The sequence below is a fragment of the Haematobia irritans genome, chromosome 1, assembly GCF_050003625.1.
Source record: "Haematobia irritans isolate KBUSLIRL chromosome 1, ASM5000362v1, whole genome shotgun sequence".
Lineage (NCBI taxonomy): Eukaryota > Metazoa > Arthropoda > Insecta > Diptera > Muscidae > Haematobia > Haematobia irritans.
This window is the reverse complement of record NC_134397.1, coordinates 78178578-78191543: the sequence shown is the minus strand read 5'-3', so window position 1 is coordinate 78191543 and position 12966 is coordinate 78178578. Positions and strand designations below refer to the sequence as shown.

The 12966-nt window shown below is 35.3% G+C and overlaps 1 pseudogene; it reads left to right on the top strand.

The window, feature by feature from the left end:
• Positions 1-4907: 4907 nt before the first annotated feature.
• Positions 4908-4997, top strand: LOC142222845 (U6 spliceosomal RNA; annotated as a pseudogene).
• Positions 4998-12966: the final 7969 nt, after the last annotated feature.

Sequence of the window (12966 nt, the reverse complement as noted above, 5' to 3'; positions counted from 1 at the left end):
CAATACATATATATCGTGCGATAAATCATAAATAAACTTTTGCAAAGTTTCCTTAAAATTGCTTCAGATTTAAATGTTTCCCATATTTTTTTACTAACATTGTGTTCAACCCTCCTGCATTAGCCGACTTAAATTTTGAGTCTATAGATTTTGTAGAAGTCTATCTAATTCGATCCAGATCGAGTGATATTTAAATGTACGTATTTGGGACAAACCTTTATAAAGGGTGATTCTTTTGAGGTTAGGATTTTCATGCATTAGTATTTGACAGATCACGTGGGATTTCAGACATGGTGTCAAAGAGAAAGATGCTCAGTATGCTTTGACATTTCATCATGAATAGACTTACGATCTGCCACAACGTCGAATTTTCAGTGAATGGGCCCTAGAAAAGTTGGCAGAAAATCCGCTTTTTTATCGACAAATTTTGTTCAGCGATGAGGCTCATTTCTGGTTGAATGGCTACGTAAATAAGCAAAATTGCCGCATTTGGAGTGAAGAGCAACCAGAAGCCGTTCAAGAACTGCCCATGCATCCCGAAAAATGCACTGTTTGGTGTGGTTTGTACGCTGGTGGAATCATTGGACCGTATTTTTTCAAAGATGCTGTTGGACGCAACGTTACGGTGAATGGCGATCGCTATCGTTCGATGCTAACAAACTTTTTGTTGCCAAAAATGGAAGAACTGAACTTGGTTGACATGTGGTTTCAACAAGATGGCGCTACATGCCACACAGCTCGCGATTCTATGGCCATTTTGAGGGAAAACTTCGGAGAACAATTCATCTCAAGAAATGGACCGGTAAGTTGGCCACCAAGATCATGCGATTTGACGCCTTTAGACTATTTTTTGTGGGGCTACGTCAAGTCTAAAGTCTACAGAAATAAGCCAGCAACTATTCCAGCTTTGGAAGACAACATTTCCGAAGAAATTCGGGCTATTCCGGCCGAAATGCTCGAAAAAGTTGCCCAAAATTGGACTTTCCGAATGGACCACCTAAGACGCAGCCGCGGTCAACATTTAAATGAAATTATCTTCAAAAAGTAAATGTCATGGACCAATCTAACGTTTCAAATAAAGAACCGATGAGATTTTGCAAATTTTATGCGTTTTTTTTTTAAAAAAGTTATCAAGCTCTTAACAAATCACCCTTTATATAGCCCCAAACACATTTGACGGATGTGATATGGTATCGAAAATGTAGATCTACAAAGTGGTGCAGGGTATAATATAGTCGGCCCCGCCCGACTTTAGACTTTCCTTACTTGTTTAATTTTACCTTTTGCCGGACGGGGATTCGAACAGCGGACCACACAGTTTGTAAGCCAGCACACTAACCACTGGCCTACGTAGCTGTTATGGTCATCAAGAGATAATTATCGTTATAAGTTATATTTATATAGCATAGCTTGCGGCGCCCACGAGCCGATGCAAACATAACATTGTTAAACATACATTTGTTGGCAGCGTGGAGCAGTGGTTGGTCGTCCGCCTTGCGTGACAGGGGACCTGGGTACGATCCCTGCTTCGACCAACACCATTTTTTTTTTATATATTTTTTAACATATATTTCAGATACGTTCGGAAGTTCCCGAAAAGGTGTGCAGCATTACATTATTCCAAATTTCTAAATTAATATATGTTTGCATTCAGAAACATTATATTTATAAGAACGAGATGTCCCAAATATAATATGTTTCAACATGTTAACATGTAACATATGTCCCAAACATGTTTATGGGCATTACATGCTTGCACTTAAAAATAATGTGTCACATTAGTCGCTTCCATTGATTCAGCTATTAAAATTAGAGTTCTTTTGGAAATATAAACACATATGGGAAAATAGAGTACTTATATCGGTCTATTTTTGGAACACTACACCTTAAAATTACAATTGGAATACTGTTAAAATGAGATTTAGGTACACCACCTGGAGTTGACTCCGGAGTCTCGGAGTCGAGGCTAATAAGAAATGCTGGAGTCGGAGTCGAGCAACATTGACTCGACTCCACCGCCCTGCATATGACAACGAGCTTAGGGTGTCGAAATAACCGGTTTTTGTGAAAAGTCGGTTTATGCGAAATTCCCAATTTTTTAAAAAACCGGCTTTCTTGTTTATATTTTTCTCGAAACCGATTAAAACCGAAAATGTAATAATTAGTGAAAATGGGTTTTAAACATTCATTTTATTAAAAAAGTAAATACATAACTAAAAATTCCTTTTAATAAAACGAATATTAACAAGTATATACAGCAGTAAGTTCGGCCGGGCCGAATCTTAAATACCCACCACCATGAACCAAATGACACTTCCGGAAGATAAATTTAAAGATTTCACCTATGAGGACTATATCAGATTCTGGATTTATAAGAACCATTTTTGTTTAAGTTTTAGAGGAATTATTAACATCTCTTGTAAGTGTGCAAGAAAATTATAAAATAACGTTTTGATTTGAAATCTTAAATCTGTAGATTTTCACCCGAGGAGTAAAAGTTGGAAATTTTACATTGAGTTTCAAGCAATTTTCAGTATCAGTTGGCCTTCTACACCCTCAAGAAGTGAAGTCGGTCTATATGGAGGCATTACCAAATGGACCGATAAAAACTTAATCCGATACACGTTTTTGTGAGCCTCAAATACCAGAATATTTAGAATTTCAGGCAAATCAGATAAAAACTACGGTTTCTAGAAACCCAAGGAGTTAAATCTGGAAATCGTTCTTATAAAATAAAATATGGACCGATACTCACCGTTTTCGGCACACCTCTTTATGGCCCGAAAATACCTCTAGATTTCCAATTTCAGGCAAATTGGATAAAAACTTTGGATTCTAGAAGCCCAAGAAGTAAAATCGGGAAATCGGTCTATATGGGGGCTATACCAAAATATGGACCGATACTCATCATTTTCGGCACACCTATTTATGGTCCTAAAATACATCTAGATTTCCAATTTCTGGCAAATTGGATAAAAACTACGGTTTCTATAAGCCCAAGACCCCAAATCGGGAGGTCGGTTTATATGGGCACCATACCAAAACATGGACCGATGCTCACCATTTTTGGCACACCTCTTTACGGTTCTAAAGTACCTTTTGATTTCCAAATTCAGATGAATTGGATAAAAACTGCGGTTTCTATAAGCCCAAGAAGAAAAATCGGGAGATCGGTCTATATGGGGGCTATACCAAAATATGGACCGATACTCACCATTTTTGGCACACCTCTTTATGGTCATAAAATACCTCTAGATTTCAAATTTCAGGCAAATTGGATAAAAAATACGATTTCTATAAGCCCAAGAAGTAATATCGGGAGATCGGTCTATATGGGGGCTATACCAAAATATGGATCGATACTCACAATTTTTGGCACACGTATTTGTGGACCTACAATACCTCTAGATTTCCAATTTCAGATAAATTGAATAAAAAATGCGGTTTCTATAAGCCCAAGAAGTAAAATCGAGAGATCGGTCTATATGGGGGCTATACCAAAATATGGACCGATACTCACTATTTTTGGCACACCTCTTCAAGGTCCCAAAATATCTCTAGATTTTCAATTTCGCGCAAATTGGATGAAAACTACGGTTTCTATAAGCGAAAGACCCCAAATCGGGGTGTCGGTTTATATGGGGGCTATAGCCCATCTTCGAACTTGACCTGCGCGCAGACAAAAGACGATTCTGTGCCAAATTTCAGGACGATAGCTCCATTATTGAATGCTGTAGCGTGATTGCAACAGACAGCCAGACAGACGGACATGCTTATATCGTCTTAGAATTTCTCCCTGATCAAGAATATATATACTTTATATAGTCGGAAATCGATATTTCGATGCGTTACAAACGGAATGACAAACTTATTATACCCCGTCACCATTCTATGGTGGTGGGTATAAAAAAAAACAAGAATTAATTCATGCTTTACTTCCAGTTGTTCCCTTGCAAACAATAATTTCGTTTATTTTTTTATAAAACATGACAATGAAACCACTCGTTTACTGATGGTAGATGTCGGACTAAAAATGGGGCAATCGTCACAACGCTTCCTAAAAAATTCGGGTTTACTCTCAAAGAAAGGATTTCCCAACAAAGCGGAATTTCGTTTGACTAAAATTTTGTTTCGAAGGAAAATAGTCAAAGATAATTTTGTGGTGTTTGGTCAGAAAGTGTTGTAAGTAGTCAGTTGGTTTTCATCTTCTTTATCTATCGAAATCGAATGAAACTAAATCGAAGAATCGTTAAGCTAGATGTTAAAATGACGGAAGAAGCAAACTAATTCGTTACAAAAAGGGTTGAAGATATTTCAAAATCTATACCATACGTAAAATATGAGAACAAACATAAATCAAAACTTGAATTCTGTTTTGTAACTCTGATCAATATAAAAAATACCATTAAAGCTATGATCAAGAAAATGAATTACAAATCGTTAAAAATTAATATGGTATTGAGTAACTTTGATTTATTCGGAAAACATCTACACAAAATTTTATATAAAGAGGTGAATGCCTACACTGTTAGAAAAATAGGTTTTTCATATGTTCCGATATAAACAAAATGTGTTTCGGGTACAATTTTTTAAAAACAATATATTTAAGTGCAAAAATGTATTGGTGCTAAACTAGTATTAAATGTTTGGGACACATATGTTAATATGTAAGAATATAATATGTTTGGGACAAGAATGTTTACAAATTTCGGGTAAACATATATAACAGGTTGGCTGATAAGTCCCCGGTGTGACACATAGATGGCGTCGCTAGTATTATTTTTTTATTTTATTTATTTTATTCTCATTTCTTTACTTATAATAACAATAAGTACATAAGTCACATAAAATACTTCATATTGGTTTCACAATTGTATTCTATATAAAATAAATCTTGATTTCTGACAATAACTTTGAGTTGTCTGTCAGAGAGAAGATTAGCATGGCCCCTGCGCAAGGATGACACGTGTCGCTAGTATTAAATGCATATTATTTTTATATAGTACCAACCTTCAAATGATTCGTGTCAAAATTTGACGTATGTAAGTCAATTAGTTTGTGAGATAGAGCGTCTTTTGTGAAGCAACTTTTGTTATTGTGAAAAAAATGGAAAAAAAGGAATTTCGTTTTTTTATAAAATACTGTTTTCTGAAGGGGAAAAATACGGTGGAAGCAAAACCTTGGCTTGATAATAAGTTTCCGGACTATGCCCCAGGGAAATCAACAATACAGTAGAATTCATTTATAACGACCTCGGTTATAACGACCATCCGTTTATAACGACGGATTTTCAAAGCAAGTTTGGTTCTTAATAATTTGTACATGTGCAAGCATTCGCTTAGAACGACTCCGGTTTTAGCAACCATCTGCTTTTAACGACCAATTTGCACGTCTGCTTTGGAATGGACATTCGGTTATAACGACGATGTAAGCTCTGTGTACTAATTTTTATTTTTTTCATTCCATTTTTTGTCGTCAGCCAATACTAAATAAAGAAACATGTACTGCGGGGAATCACAGAATTTGTTTTCGACTATCCCAAACAGAGGTGCAAATGACAAAGAAAAAATATTCAAACCAGTTTGGGATGAGTTCGAGTTCAAACCAGGACTGGGATGAGTTCGTAAATGTCGATGACAACGTCGTGACATCAGAAGAGCCTTCATTGAGAGAAATAGTGGAGAACACAAAAGAAAATGATGAAACTCACAGCGATAATGAACCAGATGACGAAGATGAGCCAATCAAAATTCCAACTAGGACAGAAACCTTGTGTGCGGTGCACACATTAAAACAGTATTTACGATTTGGGTGTTCTGATATATCAGTGAGTTTATATGGTTCCGTTGAAATTATTGAAAGTAAATTATTAAAAGAAATTCTTGTAAATAGAAAACAAACCACAATTCTAAACTATTTCCAATCTCAATAAATATGAATATGAATATACATGATATAAAACAAAAATATAAAAATATTGTGTACACTTATTTGGATACAACGACGTTCGGTTATAACGACGTATAATTTCGGTCCCTTGGTGGTCGCTATAACCGAATTCTACTGTAATTGATTGGTATGCAAAATTCAAGCATGGTGAAATGAGCACGGAGGACGATGAACGCAGTGAACGCCCAAAAGAGGTGGTTACCGACGAAAACATCAAAAAAATCCACAAAATGATTTTGAATGACCGTAAAATGAAGTTGATCGAGATAGCAGAGGCCTTAAAGATATCAAAGGAACGTGTTGGTCATATCATTCATCAATATTTGGATATGCGGAAGCTCTGTGCAAATTTGACCAAAAACAACAACGTGTTGATGATTTTGAGCGGTGTTTGCAGCTGTTAACTCGTAATACACCCGAGTTTTTCCGTCGATATGTGACAATGGATCAAACATGGCTCCATCACCACACTCCTGAGTCCAATCGACAGTCGGCTGAGTGGACAGCGACCGATGAACCGTCTCCAAAGCGTGGAAAGACTCAAAAGTCCGCTGGCAAAGTAATGGCCTCTGTTTTTTGGGATGCGCATGGAATAATTTTTATCGATTATCTTGAGAAGGGAAAATCCATCAGCAGTGACTATTATATGGCATTATTGGAGCGTTTGAAGGTCGAAATCGCGGCAAAACGGCCCCATTTGAAGAAGAAAACAGTGTATTTCCATCAAGACAACGCACCGTGCCACAAGCCATTGAGAACGATGGCAAAAATTCATGAATTGGGCTTCGAATTGCTTCCCCACCCACCGTATTCTCCAGATCTGGCCCCCAGCGACTTTTTCTTGTTCTCAGACCTCAAAAGGATGCTCGCAGGGAAAAAATTTGGCTGCAATGAAGAGGTGATCGCCGAAACTGAGGCCTATTTTGAGGCAAAACCGAAGGAGTACTACCAAAATGGTATCAAAAAATTGGAAGATCGTTATAATCGTTGTATCGCTCTTGAAGGGAACTATGCTGAATAATAAAAACGAATTTTGACAAAAATGTGTTTTTTTTGTTAGAACGGGGACTTATCAGCCAACCTGTTATGTTATGTTTCAAGTAAAAAACGTGTCGAAAATAAAGTGTTGAAAAACATGTCTTATTTTTGAACGATTTTTTGCTTTGTAGTCAAGATGCAAAAAGACCACAAATTTAAAGACAATTTCATTAGTTTTAAAGAATTTATCTGAATTATTAAAGTCAAGTTAACCTTAGTCCAAAATTTTTTTCTTTAATGTTATGATACCCATTTTTAAGTGAAATCACTTAATTATAAGGACAATACGACTTCATTGAAAAGTTTATCGACTTTTGGACAAGGAAAAAATCTTTATATTAGAGAAATGCGTCTTCTATGCTAATCAAAATTTGCATTCGTATTTTTAGGACATGAAATCTTTGACTTCACGACAATATTTCTTTTCTGTATAGGTACACAACAAATGAGAGTTCGACTTCAAAAACTAAAAAATAGAGGAATGCGTTGTATACTACAATGCCATCGCCTTACTCACATTAGAGTTGTGTAGATCGCGAACGAACTAGTTCAATTGAACGGTTCACTGAAATGGGCGAACTGAGCTAATGCACATCTATCGTTCTTTTCCGTTCACCATGTCAGTTTAGCTAATTAAGCACATTGTATCAGTTTGTTCGCTCAATTAGGTTAGGTTAGGTATATGGCACTTGTAGGTGATTCAAATAAACGCGCAATTTATTAACATTTAAAATTGTTTATTTGGAACTAATTCGTTTGAATTATTTAACAAGTATATACAGCAGAAAGTTCGGCCGACCGAATCCTTAATACCCATCACCATGAATTAAATATTATAGTTTCCTTTGAAATTTTAGAGGGGATTTATAAGAACCTTTTTGTTTGAGTTTTAGAGGAATCATTAACATTTCTTGTAAGTGTGCCCGAAAATGATTAAATAACGCCTTGATTTGAAATCTAAAATCTGTAGATTTTCACGCCCATTATATAAATGGTTACGAGAACTAAAATCAGTTTACATTCAGTTTCGAGCAATTCTCATGATCAGTGCGCCTTCTATACCCTTAAGAGGTGAAATCGGTCTATATGGAGACCTTCCCAAATGAACCGATAAAAACTAAATCCGAAACTCGTTTTTTGGAGTCCAAAATTCCTGTATAATAACTACGGATTTTATAAGTCCATTTCATGATTACACAGGCAGACGGACATGGTTATATCGTCTTAGAATTTCTCCCTGATCAAGAATATATATATTTTATATAGTCGGAAATCGATATTTCGATGTGTTACAAACGGAATGACAAACTTATTATACCCCCGTCACCATTCTATGGTGGTGGTTATAAGAAAGGAAAACTGAAGTAAGAAAATAATTTGACAAAAAAGACAAACCAAATTAGATTTAAGAAATTAAATTTAAACAAGTATATACGACCGTAAGTTCGGCCAGGCCGAAGTTTATATACCCTCCACCATGGATTGCGTAGAAACTTCTACTGAAGCCGATGGCAAGGTATCTTAAAACTTCCTAACACCGTAATATATACCTTATAGTCCATACGTGGTATATATTAAACTAAAAAAGGCCGATTTAATACATATATAATTAAGTTTAAAGTTTCTATAGAAATAAAATTTTGACAACATTTTCTATAGAAGTAAAATTTTGCCAAAATTTTCTATAGAAATTAAATTTGGAAAAAATTTTCTATAGAAATAAAATTTTGACAAAATTTTCTATAGAAATAAAATTTGGAAAAAATGTTCTATAGAAATAAAATTTTGACAAAATTTTCTATAGAAACAAAATTTTGACAAAATTTTCTATAGAAATAACATTTTGACAAAATTTTCTATAGAAATAACATTTTGACAATGTTTTCTATAAAAATAAAATTTTGGTAGATTATTTTTGGCTCGAGTGGCAACCATGATTATGAACCGATATGGACCAATTTTTGTGTGATTGGGGATCGGCTATATATAACTATAGACCGATGTGGACCAATTTTGGCATGGTTAGTAGCGGCCTTATACTAACACCACGTTGCAAATTTCAACGTGGTGTTAGTATAAGGATCGGATGAATTTTGCTCCTCCAAGAGGCTCCGGAGATCAAATCTGGGGAACGGTTTATATGGGGGCTATATATAATTATGGACCGATATGGACCAATTCTTGCGTGTTTTTTAGAGACCACATTCTAACACCATGTTCCAAATTTCAACCGGATCGATGTTTATAATGCTCATTTGACTGCTATCCAATCGGTCCTATCTACTGCGAGATCCTCTGATTTGATTGTTTTGTCTGGTGATTTTAACATTCCATCTATTACATGGAAATATTGTGAGGAAATGAATTACTCCGTACCAATGCTAAGAAATGGATATCAATCTGAATTTGTTGAAAACTTGTTAAAAGATGGTCTTTTTCAAATTAGCAACATACAAAATTCGAATAATAAATTACTTGATTTATTTTTTACAAATGAACTAAAAGATGTGTTTTTATCACGCGTCAATGCCGTTGTAAATCCTGAAGATGTTCATCATCCCACTGTCTGTATGGATATAAATATGTCTTTTTCGAGATCTATGCGAAATAAACTCGTATTGAAAACTGATAAAATATTCTCTTTTAATAGAACTGATTATGAAAAACTGAACTCATTACTATTAAATGTGGATTGGAATAAAATCTTACCAGCGAGAAATCTTGATGAATCAATAAATACATTTTATGAAACTTTGAATTCATTCATAGCCCAATCTGTTCCATTAATTCGAATAACTTCTCACACTGGTCCACCTTGGAATGACAGTAAATTACGTAACTTGAAGAATAGAAAGAATAAACTTTATAAAAAGTATAAAAAATCTGGATCTGTGACTGACTATGCAAACTACTCAATTGCTCGTTCAGAATACAACCTGTGGAATAAACAATCCTATAACAATTATTTATCGAAAATTAAAAATGAACTGAAGCTTAATCCAAAGTCATTTTACAGATTTGTTAATTCTAAACGTCAATCAAATGTGTATCCAAGAACCCTTCACTATGGTGCTGTTGAAGGGGATGATAATGAATCTATATGTAATTTGTTTTCAAAGTTCTTTGCAACAACTTACTGCCATAAGGATTTCAAGCCATCTGATGCGTACCCATATAAGATACAGGAATATTCGACATTCTCTACTCCATTTATTTCTCCTGATATTGTGATGAGTTATATGGAAAAGATAAAATGTTCATATCGCCCGGGCCCTGATGGGATTCCCAGTAACATCCTCAAATATTGTGCTCATTCTCTTTCGACTGCTCTTTCATTTCTGTTTAATGAATCTTTGCGCACAGGTCACTTTCCTACATTGTGGAAGAATTCATTTATCATTCCGCTATTTAAAAATGGAAGCAAGTCAGATATTACGAATTATAGAGGCATTGCTAAATTAAGTGCTATTCCAAAACTGTTGGAGAAAATTATTTCTGATAGTTTGAATCATCAAGTCTCCTCTCTTCTATCGCCTAAACAACACGGCTTCCGTAAATCTTGTTCGACCATAACAAATATCTTGGAATTGACTACAATGGTTAATGAAGGCTTTAAAGATCGTTTACAGACTGATGTCATTTATACTGATTTTAGTAAGGCGTTTGACAAAGTAAACCATTCACTTTTACTGTACAAACTGCATCGCATGGGCTTCAGTGAATTAATGGTATCCTGGTTTGAAAGTTATCTAAAGAATCGTACACAATTTGTAGTATTTGATAACATTATTTCAAAATCAATACATGTGCCTTCTGGTGTTCCACAAGGAAGTCATCTTGGCCCTCTATTGTTCTGCTTATTTATAAATGACCTTCCATCAGCCATTAAATATGGTTACACTCTCATGTATGCTGACGATGTTAAAATTATAAAGGTTATTCGGAATAGTGATGACCAATCCTTACTCCAATCTGATCTGAATAGCATGTACAGATGGTGCTCATCAAATATGATGGAACTGAACATAAGGAAATGCAAGCATATCTCTTTTTATAGATTAAATTATATCGACACGAATTATAACTTGAATGGCACAACGTTGAAACTGTTGAATCCTTTAAAGATCTTGGAATACTTTTGGATCGCATGCTAAATTTTAGATCTCACATTTCTATGACTGTAAATAAGGCCTATGGATCATTTGGATTTGTCAAGCGCTGGAGTAAGGAATTTTCTGACCCATTTGTTACAAGAAACTTATATACTTCACTTGTGCGTCCTATCCTGGAATATGGATCTGTAATTTGGGACCCACAGTACCAAACAATTTTTACTGTTTTGTTTACGTCGGAATAACTGGACACCTCAAACCTTGCCGTCTTACAAAGAAAGACTATCGCTCATCAAATTACCTACACTGAAAAGTAGACGTACCATGCTGAATATCTATTATATTATTATGGTTGATTTAATTAACGGAAGATTTAAATCTGACTTCCTTATTAACAGCATATCATTCAATGTACCCTTTAGACCTACCCGCAACTTTGAACTGCTCCACATTGAATACTTTCGAACGAACTTTGAAAACAACGATCCACTTCGCCGTCTTTGTAAAGAATTCAATAAATTTTATTATTATCTTGATTTGTCAGAAGAGAAATACAATGTAAAGAAAAAGATAACATTATTATTAAATACTTGATATATTAACAAACAATATGTATATAATGTAATATATTACTGTTAGTCTGTAAGGGTTTAATCCATAGATGAAAATAATAAAAAAAAAAAAAAAAAAAAGTTTGCTCCTCCAAGAGGCTCCGGAGAACAAATCTGGGGATCGATTTATATGGAAGCTATGTATAATTATGGACCGATATGAACCAATTCTTGCATGGTACCAAATTTCAACCGGATCGGATGAATTTTGCTCCTCTAAGAGGCTCCGGAGTTCAAATCTGGGGATCGGTTCATATGGGGGCTATACGTAAAAGTGGACCGATATGGACCAATTTTTGCATGGTTGTTAGAGACCATATACTAACACCATGTACCAAATTTCAGCCGGATCGGATGACATTTGCTTCTCTTAGAGCAATCGCAAACCAAATTTGGGGGTCCGTTTATATGGGGGCTATACGTAAAAGTGGACCGATATGGACTAATTTTTGCATGGTTGTTAGAGACGATATACTAACACCATGTACCAAATTTCAGCCGGTTCGGATGAAATTTGCTTCTTTTAGAGCAATCACAAGCCAAATTTGGGGGTCCGTTTATATGGGGGCAATACGTAAAAGTGGACCGATATGGCCCATTTGCAATACCATCCGACCTACATCAATAACAACTACTTGTGCCAAGTTTCAAGTCGATAGCTTGTTTCGTTCGGAAGTTATCGTGATTTCAACAGACGGACGGACGGACGGACGGACGGACGGACGGACGGACGGACGGACGGACATGCTCAGATTTCAGAATTTCACCACGACCAACAATATATATACTTTATGGGCTCTTAGAGCATTATTTCGATGTGTTACAAACGGAATGACAAAGTTAATATACCCCCATCCTATGGTGGAGGGTATAAAAACACGTTCTTAGAAAGCGGTGTTTATTTAGGTAACAGGGAGCGCTATTTAACAGGAGCGATATTGAATTAAGTTGGTGGTTGCTACTTGCTATTACACTATTAACATTTTATTTTTCCTTGGGCAATTGATCTGCTACTCCTTTGATCCTTTGTATATTTTCGGATCAAAAATATGATCCGTGTTAGCATTATAAACCCACACAAATACTTTTAATAAATAATTTATTTCTTAATCCACATTGCAAATGGCCCCATGCTTTAAACGTCAGTTTTTCAACTCGAAAAAAAAAATAAAGTATGTTACCACAAATGGAAAAAATTTCGCTAGTTTTTCGCATTTTTTTGGTTTTGTATGGGATTTCGCAGCGGAAATCGAACA